Source organism: Eschrichtius robustus, chromosome X (assembly GCF_028021215.1).
Source record: "Eschrichtius robustus isolate mEscRob2 chromosome X, mEscRob2.pri, whole genome shotgun sequence".
Taxonomy (NCBI): domain Eukaryota; kingdom Metazoa; phylum Chordata; class Mammalia; order Artiodactyla; family Eschrichtiidae; genus Eschrichtius; species Eschrichtius robustus.
In genome coordinates, this window is record NC_090845.1 from 121645972 (window position 1) to 121657165 (window position 11194).

Sequence of the window (11194 nt, forward strand, 5' to 3'; positions counted from 1 at the left end):
ATTGTGCTGTGGGTGGCAATTTGTGACAGACTATGCTATTCCCTTCTTCCTTGGGAGAGATCAGGAGCTTAGTTTTTTATTATCAAGTTTGGGTGCACCTACCATCTCACAGCAAATTTAATATGCCAACGTAAGTGATTCCTAGGGGAATAGGTGTGTATATGATGACAGACTCTTCTTTTGTTGCCAACATAAAAAAATGAAAACTTTAGAATATTTCATAACTGTTCATGGTAACATCTCAATTATCCAACACTATTTAGAAATGACATATTCAAGACGGTTAAGTTTCCACATAAGCAAGTGTGAAACCCTTTAAAGCCCCACCTTAACTATTTAACTGCAGTTTGACAGAAATCATTCCAACATCCACTGTATATTTTCAGGCGCTCTTAAATTAACAATAATAAATGATTTAACAAAGAGCTATGGTCATTATCATGTACAGCATATTTTGATATCACTGTAATAGATCCATATACCACTACTACTACTACTAACAACAACAATAGTGGCCGCAACAACAATATTTGTTGAATGTCACATGATATGCCAGATGCTATCCTAAGCACTTTACATTTATTCTTTAATTTAGCTTTCACAGCAACCATATGTAGAATAATCCCACTTTACAGATGAGGAAACTGAAGCACAGAGAGGTTAAGCAACTTGCCCAAGATTACAATGGGAGAGCTCCCGATTTACACCCAGGTATAAGGACAAAAGGCAAATACATGGCCATAAAGTATAATTTCACGACAAAGTCCAGAAATCTCTATTTAAAAAGGATACTGGCTACTCCCTTGTCAGTAACACGCACACACTATTCTCCCTCTTTTTTCTATTCTCACCTTTTTTTCTTATCTCTTTTATAGACTGTTTTCCCCACATTTCTTAGGTTTTTCACTACGTAGCTTTGGGTCAATATTGCTAACAAGCAGGGCCACTACCAGGTCGATATTGCCAACGCCGGGCCACTTACTTGAGGTGCACAAATTCTAGACACCTTGCCTGCCTCACCCTAGTCCTGGCTCGGCCACCCAATAAGAATGTGTCTTTCGTTGCTATTATGAAAAGGCATGATCTCTGATTCTAATTTCTGGTATTTATTTCACAATGAATCATCTCCATTTCCTCTCATTCGGGTTCAAGCCCATGCAATTCTTGACCTAATCATGTTGCAGTCCCCTCCAGAATTCTATAAATCTGTAACAGTTATAAGAGGATGGTTCAAATGATTAATCTGATTGTTAAATTCTGGGAACTCCTTCATTGGCTTGCATTAAAGGGGCTGAAACAGAACAGACACTACCACAGGGTTGGGTAGAGAATTATACCTGGGAACACTGGGATGAGCCCTGGGTACCCCCATTTCTAGCGAGATGCCTATTCTCTGCACTCCCACGGTATATATCCAGTGCATCTTTTTTTAAAATTTTTACATCTTTACTGGAGTATAATTGCTTTACAATGTTGTGTTAGTTTCTGGTGTACAACAAAGTGAATCAGCTATATGTACACATATATCCCCATATCCCCTCCCTCTTGAGCCTCCCTCCCACCCTCCCTATCCCACCCCTCTAGGTGGTCGTCACAAAGCACCGAGCTGATCTCCCTGTGCTATGCGGCTGCTTCCCGCTAGCCATCCATTTTACATTTGGTAGTGTATATATGTCAAAGCTACTCTCTCACTTCATCCCAGCTTCTCCTTCCCCTACTGTGTCCTCGAGTCCGTTCTCTACGTCTGAGCCTTTATTCCTGCCCTGCCACTAGGTTCATCAGTACCATTTTGTTAGATTCCATATATATGCATTAGCATACGGTATCTGTTTTTCTCTGACTTACTTCACTCTGTATGACAGACTCTAGTCCAGTGCATCTTTGATGGCTCCTACTTAACCCTTCACTTCCTCTGCTGGAACTAGAACCCTGTCCAAAGAGTCAGCCCACTTGACTGAGATTTGCCAAGTTCTTGACCACCCCTCCTTCCTTGTGCCCCCTACATCCAGCTCATGGCTCTCTGGGAGTCTATTACAAATAGATGGATCATCTAGAATTGTCACACCGATTGTGGCCTCATATTACTATTCCACTTCTTGAGACACCAGATGTCATGATCACTGCCATTCCACAGAATCCTGACCTCACAGAAGACCCTAGACCAGTGCACACTGCACCTCTGGCTATTCCCTTCCTCTCTGCCCCTGCCCCAAGTTCCCTCAGCCCCAGCTTCCTATCATTCACTGAATGCCCAAGATGCCTTCTAGCTGAGCTCATCCACGTTAAAGCTCTAAGCATCCTAGGAACACATCTGAGCACAGTTTGGAGCCACAAAAGGGCAATGCTGTGAAAGGAGAAAGTTTTGTCCAAGCACAAAATCATTAACTGAAGAAGCAATGTAAGCTAAGTACTGCGAGGTTTCTTAGACTTTTTAGCAAGTTACTACTTGTATTAGTCAGGGTCCTTCAGAGAAACAGAACTAATATACTGATATAGTAGATGAAAAGATTTATATGAATGATTAACTCACATGATTATGGAGGCTGAGAAGTCCCAAGAGCTGTAGCGGGCAAGCTGGGGACCCAGGGGAGCCAATGGTGTAGTTCCAGTCCAAGTCTGAAGACCTGAGAACTAGGAGACTCGATGGAATAAGTTCCAGTCCAAGTGCAAGTCCATAGGCAGGAGAAGACCAATGTCCAAGCTGGAAGACAGTTGGGAAGAGAGAGTGAATTCTCCCTTACTCAGCCTTTTAGTTCTATTCAGGCCTTCAACTGGTTGAATGAGGTCCACTCACATTATGGAGGGCAATCTGCTTTACTCTGTTAACCAACTCAAACATTAATCTCATCCAGAAACACCCTCACGGACATACCCAGAATAATGTTTAACCAAATATCTGGACAACCTGTGGCCTAGTCAGGTTGACACATAAAATTAACCATCACAAGCGTACACCTTCCACAACTTGGCACCATATGCCTCTCCTTAAACCATACTTAATCTCCAAATAAAGACAATAACAACGTCATAACTCCACCTAACTGATACAACTATTTGCATACAACTGAAAATGCACTAATCCCCTCCCCAGAATAGGAGATAAGTCCTTGAGTGATGTTTACTCTTATCTTTGATATTGTGAAACTTAAATACTATGGTATAAAATTAACAACAGTAAATACTATGACATAAAGTCAGTATATGTTACATGATAAAGGAATAAGAAAAGGAAGAAAGCAAAGATTATTTGCTTAGTGTATAGATGTGTGTGTATACACATATCTAAATACATATACATACAATATATATGTATACACACACAAATATATTCGTAACAAAATAAGAAGGAAATATTCATATAATTATAGTCCTCATTTCTGTAACTGGTCACATGGTCATAACTGGTATTTATAACTACCTTCTTCAACTACTCAATAACAGTATTCATTATTGTCAGTGTACTCAGGCCTTTCCTCAAGGGGAACTGGCCTCCCCTTCATTGAAAATGCTTTGAGTCTATAAACTGGCTCAAGTCTGGGAATTGATCGATGGGCCGTGACTCTCTGTTTTTATGATTCTGGTTAAGATTTTTCTTCACTTGACCTAGGACTCTTCTGCTTATGCAGATCAAGTAAGAACTTAGTAGGCTTCTACAAAATCTCAATGGCATGTAACAAAAAGGCTTTATTTCTTACTTACAAGTGTTTTCAGTCAGATGGGGTGATTCTGTCTCAAGCTACAGGCAAAGAACCAGCTTGCTGCATGTGTTTCATGTAGAGAGCCCAGGTTAGAGGGGCAGCAACCACCTGCATCATGTTCTTCTCACAGCAGAAGCTAAAAACTATCAAAGGGGCAAGGAGAAACATGCCCTGCCTCTAAGATCTAGGCTTGGAGCTTCCACATTGTCAATTTCACCCATATTCCATTGGCCAAAGCAACAGGTATGGAGGATATTTGCAAACATTAGTCTAACTACTTCACGGTGCTTGGATTTCCACATCCATCCAAGATGGAGTAACAGGGATGGGATTTACCCTCCTACTTGAAACAACTAAAGAAATGGCCAAAATATATAAAAAAACTATTCCTAAGACATTGAAAATTGATGCAGTAAAAGACAGTGATCCCTGAAATAGGAAAACAAATGAAATGAGACCTATGATTTCCCATGCTTACTGCCTGGAGGGAGTTTCCAGGCTGCTGAGCAGAGAAGGGAAACCCAAGCAGAGCCCTATGGTGCCCCCGAGTTGAAGAGACAGAGATAAAAGTCTGGAGACGCCAAAAGGGCAAGAGTTCATAGGACAGAATAACGGAGAGAAGAGAGCTGCATAGAGAGAACTCTGGAGATCTGCTGAATCTGCAGCTGAGTACTGAGCAGCACATGTGTGTGAGGAAACTACCCAAGACCAGGTAAAGAACCACCCAAAATGTTTAGGGAAACAATCCTCAGTTCTCACACAGAGAAGGGAAAAGCTCCTGTTTCCACAAGTCAGAGTGAAAAACTCATAATTCATGAGGCACTGAGGAGAGCACTCAGGAGGTTTTCCTCAGTAGTAAGGCAAAATAAGCCTTAGACTAAATGCTGCTCTGATCCTGCCTACCAAAGCTTAAAAGCAAGACCGAAAGGATCAAACTGTTTCTTATTAACATAACTGTGTTCCAGTATAAAACTCAAAAATATTTATAGGGATATTAAAAAATCTAGCACTGAAAAAGTAAAATTCAAAATGTCTGTCATCCTATCAAAAATGACTAGGCATGCAAGAAAGCAGGAAACTAACACCCAAAATTACAAGAAAAATCAATTGAAAACAAATGACACAGATGATAGAATTAGTAGACAAGTACATCAAAACAGGTGTTAGTTATAACTGTGTTTCATATATTTAAGAAGCTAGAGAAAATATTGAACATGATAGTAGAGACACAGAAGATATTTTAAAAGACCCAAATGAAACTTCTAGAAATGAAAACAATGTTTAAGATGAAAAATAAACTGGAGTTGATTAACACCAGGTTAGCCATCACAGAAGAAAAGATCAGAGAATTTGGAGAAATAGCAATAAAAACCATCAAAAATGAAACATAGACAGCAAAAAGACTGAAAAAACAAATTGAACAGAGGATCAGTGAGCTTTGTGACAACTTCCAGCAACCGAATATTTGTGTAATTGTAATCTTTGAAGCAGGGAAAAGAGATGGGGACGGGGGCAGAAGATATATTTGGAGAAATAATGACTGCATATCTTCCAAATTTGATAGAAACTATAAACCAACAGATCCAAGAAGGTCGACAAATCCCAAATTCCAGAAACATGACAAAAGCAACACCAGTGCACGTCACAGTCAAATTCTTTAAAAGCCAAAAAGCTCTTAAAAGCAGCCGGAGGGAAAAAAAGTATATTGTTTACATAAGAGAAAATATAAAGATTACTGCAAATTTATCACTGGAAACAATGTAAGGTAAAGTACAGTGAAGTAACATCTTTAAAGTAATGAAAGTATAAACGTGTACCCTAGATTTCTATACCCAGCAAAATTATCTTTCATAAATGAAGGTCATATATAGACTTTGCCAGATGTACAAAAGATTAAAGAATTCATCACCAACAGGCCCACGCTATAAGAAATATTAAAGAAAGTCCTGGGATTCCCTGGTGGCGCAGTGGTTGAGAATCTGCCTGCCAATGCAGGGGACACGGGTTCGAGCCCTGGTCTGGGAAGATCCCACATGACGCAGAGCAACTGGGCCCGTGAGCCACAATTACTGAGCCTGCGCGTCTGGAGCCCGTGCTCCGCAACAAGAGAGGCTGCAATAGTGAGAGGCCGGCACACCGCAATGAAGAGTGGCCCCCGCTTGCCACAACTAGAGAAAGCCCTCGCACAGAAACGAAGACCCAACACAGCCATAAATAAAAAAATAAAAAATAAAAAAATAAATAAAAAAAAGAAAAAGAAAGTCCTTCACACAGAAGGAAAATGATACCAGATGAAAATCTGAACTTATACAAATAAGTGAAGAGCATTGGTAATGGTAACTACATGGATAAATAGAAAATTTTTTTCCCTATTATCTAAATCTCTTTAAAAGATAATTGACTATCTAAAGAAAAATAATAATATATATTTTAGGGTTTATAACATATGTAGAAGTAAAAATTATGGCAACATACCGGCAACAAAGGCCAGGAAGTGAAAAATTGAAGTACACTGTTGTCAGGATTTTATACTATGTATGAAGTGATTTACTATCACTTAAAGGTAGAATGTGACAAGTTACAGATGTATACTACAAACTAATTCAACCACTTAAATAACAAAACCAAAAATCATAGCTAATAAATTGACAAAGGAGATAAAATGGAATCATAAAAAATACTCAGTTAATCCAAAAGAATGCAGACAAAAAGGATGAGGAGCAAAGAATGGATGAGACGAAGAGAAATCAAATAGCAAGACAGTAGATTTAAATCCTATCATATCACTAATCACATTAAATGTAAATGGTCTAAACTCCTCCCCTCAATAAGGAAACAGAACTTGTGAGGTTAGAAAATAAAGCAAGACTCAATTATACCTTGCCTACAATAAGACATGTTAAATATAAAGACACACATCAATTAAAATTAAAATAGTGGAAACTAATATCTCATCTTAAGAAGTATCAAATGAAATGTGGGATGGCTATATTATTATCTGGCAAAGTAGACTTCAGAGCAAATAATATTACCAAAGATAAAAAAGATCACTTCCTCATGAAAAAGGGGAACATTCATCAAAGACATAACAATCCTATCTGTTTGCGTACCTAATAATAGAGTTTCAAAATACACGAAGTAAAAATTGATAGAACTGCCAGGAGAAATAGACGAATCCACAATTTTAGTCAGAGATTTCAACATACTTCTCCCTAGAACTTACAGAACAAGTAGAGAGAAAAACCATAAGGTTATGGAAGACTTCAACAACACTATTAACCAACTTGACCCAATCAACATTTATAGAACTCCATACAACAACTGCAGACTACACATTCTCTTCAAGTGTACATGGAACATTCATCACATAACAGCCTCCCACCTGGTCTTCCTAATCCCAGGATCTCATTCCCTTCAATTCCATTTTGCATATTACCAACAAAATTATGTATCTAAAGCACTCGCCTATTTTATGTTTCAGGCTACTTCTCTGCTTTGAAATCTTTGGTGGCTCCCTAGTGCTTAAGGATTCAGTATAAGCATTTTTAAACAAATAATATAACATAGTGGAGCGAAGAGAGGCTTTGGAATCAGATCTTGTTTTAACTCTCAGTTCAGCACTTACTATCTGTGTAACCCTTGGACAAGAAGTCTAATCTCTCTAATACCTCAATTTCATCATTTGTAAAATGAGTATAATACCTGATTTACAAGGCTGAGTATGGCTTATTGACAATGTGTTTAAAATACTTAGCAAAGCGTGTAGCATACAGTAGGAGCCCCATAAACAGCGAATTTTCTTATCATTATAATACTTTGATATTATTAACATAGCTTAAAAGGGTATTGATAATCTTGCCCTGTGTTTCTACCAATCATTTTCCCCACATACATATCTACACTCCAGCCACACCAAGTTACTAACTATCCCCTAAACATATCATGCAACTTCATAGTTTTATGCCTTTCCCAGAATTATTAACCTGTGTGCCTATACTACAGCCCTGCCTCCTTGTGAGAAGGTAACATCCTTCTGTGAAGGTTTCCCACTACGTTCCTAAAAATGTTGTGACCCCCTTCCTGAGACTCCTGTAGCACTTTTCACTTGGATCTATGATAAGGCTTCTTAACCTGGGGTGCATGGATGGGCACATCTGTGTGCTTGACTGCATGTGTGTATTTGTTTGGAATGAGAGCCATAGCTTTCCTTGGATTCTCAAGGGGATCGATCACCCTAGAAAGATAGGAACCAAGGTTTACTAGATCGAGCACCTGTGACAGCAGACAGTAATTAATGGAAAGTTGGTGTGTGGGCTTCTCGGTGCTAAGAACCATTCCTTACCCGTCCTTTATGTCTTCAATACCTAACATGCTGCTTGGCACATTATCAGAGCTTAATAATTGTTGGCTATAAATGAATAAGAACATTCTTAACCAGGTATAAGAAGTAACTTAAAATCTAAGGAATCTTTTTTTTTTTCTTTTTTTTTTTGCCGCATGGCGTGGCTTGTGGGACCTTAGTTCCCCGACCAGGGATTGAACCCGTGCCCCCTGCAGTGGAAGCGCAGAGCCCTAACCACTGGACTGCCAGGGAAGTCCGTCTGAGGAAACTTTGATAACTTCCTTCCTGTGTTCCTTCTTCCCATTCCCAAATCCAATAAGTCACCTCTCCAAAATCTGCCCTAATGATAGCAGTTATATCAACCGATTCCTTTTTGTTCCAAATACTGTAGTCTAGATCTTCAAAGTGTCATGTAACTTTTCTACTTCGTTACTGTTAGCCACATCTCTGAAAATCCTGCTTTGCAAATATCATTCTCATGCTCAGTAGTTTCCTACAGTAAGGTCCAAAGACCCAAGTCAGACATTCAAGATCTTTCACAATCCAGCCTCCATTTACTCCCCTTGAGGAACTTTCCAATCCAATCAAATGGATCTAGTTGTGGTCTCCTAAACATGCTGCATGCATCCCCTGGTCCAGGCTTTTTGTTCACTACATTCCTTGTACCTGGAAGGAGAGGTACTCTCCCATCATCTCGCCTTAAATAAGCTCTATCGATCTACCGTGATTCGGCTCAAGTCCCGCCTCCCACAGGAAGTCTTTGCTCACTCTACAACTCATCTCAAACCTCTGTCTCCCACCAACTCCTGGTATACTTATTGAGAGTCCCATTCATTTGAATATTAACACGCCAAACTATAATGTATTAGTTACTTCATTCCTATATGTTCTACCTTTCCAACTAGACTGTCAGCTCTTGAGAGTCAGGATACCATGCCTTATCCCAAGACGTTAGTTATTGCCCATTACACAGTAGATCCTAAATAAATGATTATTGATGATGACTGTGAACATGATGATGTTGATGATGTTTAGGATCCTTTCTTCCTTACGCCTGCCAACCTTGCAAATAAAGCAGTTGGTTTTTTACTTGTATGTAATTTAGGAAAACCATTCATATAATTCCTCCTGCAAAGAAGACCTGATGTTAAACAGAAAGGGGACATCAATACCAGAGAGATCAGCTATATTCTGTAGAATGAATGAAGAGTGTGGATGAATATGCTACATACAGGCTGAGAGGGACCTAGGAACATGGCTTTATTTCTTCTTGTTTAATCTCGTTTAGACAGGGAGTTAGACAAGGGCCCTGATGTCTGCTTCATTGTAAACAGCCCTCATAAGACTCGCACAGCCTTTCTGCCCACTCCCCTTGAGCGAGCAACCCTGCAGTAAAAGAGACTGAGGACTGACTAAACTGTCTGATTTTCCTGCACCCGTGAGTAAAGGTTATATTTTTCATTGTATAGGAAATCCTGGAACTTTGGTATCTCTAAGTTTAATTATGTTGCTTTTGCTGCAAGGCAGTGATTTCAGCATCGATTGCATTGCATTGTCTCATTCAGTCAGATGCTGTCATCATTGCTGTGGTACCAATTTGGTTAGGGGACTTAGGGACTAAAAGCAAGATGCCCAATATTATTATAAGATGACATTGCTATGGGAAACCAGGTCTTATCTTTGAACATCACATTCACCAAGGTTCTGTTCATATTTGCACAATTTTTTGCTTGTTGTCTAAGCAAGGTGGGAAGCATCAAAACAGAAACAGTTGTCTCCTACTTCTAGAACGTATGCAGAGTTCCGTAATTAGAGATTTATCAAGCAATACACCTTGTTGCTCATCGAATTATGCCTCCATGTAGGCAGTTTTAGAAGAGTTATGCCCTGTTTTTCAGTAACTGTATCCATTTCCTAGGGTTGTCGTAACAAAGCACCATAAATTGGGTGGCTTAAGCTTATTAGATATGTATTCTCCCCAGTTCTGGAGGCCAAAAGTCTAAAACCAAGATGTTGGCAGGGCCATGCTCCCTCCGAACTTTCTAATGATTGGAGGACCCTTCCTTGACTCTCCCAGCTTTGGGGAGCCCCAGGCATTCCTTGTTTGTGGCAGCATAACTCCAATCCCTGCCTCTGTCTTCACATGGCCATCTTCTCTCTATATGCATCAGCGTCCCTTCTCTTCTTATAAGGAAACCAGTCATAGTGAACTTTAAGAACCCACCATACTCCCACATGACTTCATCCTAACTTGATTACATCTGAAAACACCCTATTTCCAAATAAGGTCACATTCACAGATACTGGGGGTTAGGACTCAAACATATTTTTGGGGGGACACAATTTAACCCCTTAACAGTAACTAAGATATATATGCCCACCATATATCTTTGCTGATATATAGTGCATCACAATTCTTTAACCTGAATCCTATTTTTTTTTTAGTTTGGATATCATTACTTTATTATAAAAGAAACACGGAAATTATTTACAGGATGAAAGATTTCAGAACTTCAGTGGCAGCTTCACGTGATGCCATTGGGGGAACGGGCAGCTTCACGTGACGCCATTTCAACAGTGACTTATTTTAGTCGACATATTTTCCAAGAATGTCACCATCTCTAAATAAGAAATAATCCTTGTCATCTAGAACTACTTTGGTGCCTCCATATTCTGGGAGAAGAACTTTATCTCCAACTTTCACACTAACTGGTTGAATCTCTCCACCCTTTCCTTTAGAGCCTGATCCAACAGCTACTACCATTGCTTGCAATACTTTTCCTTGCGATTTTTCTGGAAGCATAATGCCTCCTTTGGTTACAACTTCGGGTGCACTTCTTTCAACTAATACTCGGTCAAAGAGGGGAAGAAACTTTCTAAATGCCTGTCCTGCCATGACTCCGGTTGCCGCACTTCGTACTCTCGCTCTCTGACCGCCGCCGCAAAGGACCTGAATCCTATTTGATATGACCACGGCATTTCCTTAAAACCTCCAAGAGGAATATTTTTGTGTAGGTGAAATACTTTGGACTCTCTAACAGTGCTTTACAACTGTAATGAAGTGCCACATAACCATGTAGAAATAGGGTCCCAGGACCTTTTCAGCTTGCTAAGAAAATATTTCTGAGATAGAGGTTAAGACATAGCAAGAGAG

General features: G+C 39.6%; 1 pseudogene; it reads right to left on the reverse strand.

Annotated features, from left to right (window-relative positions):
* Window positions 1-10598: 10598 nt before the first annotated feature.
* On the reverse strand, window positions 10599-10964 carry LOC137756834 (10 kDa heat shock protein, mitochondrial pseudogene; annotated as a pseudogene).
* Between the last annotated feature and the right edge of the window lie 230 nt (window positions 10965-11194).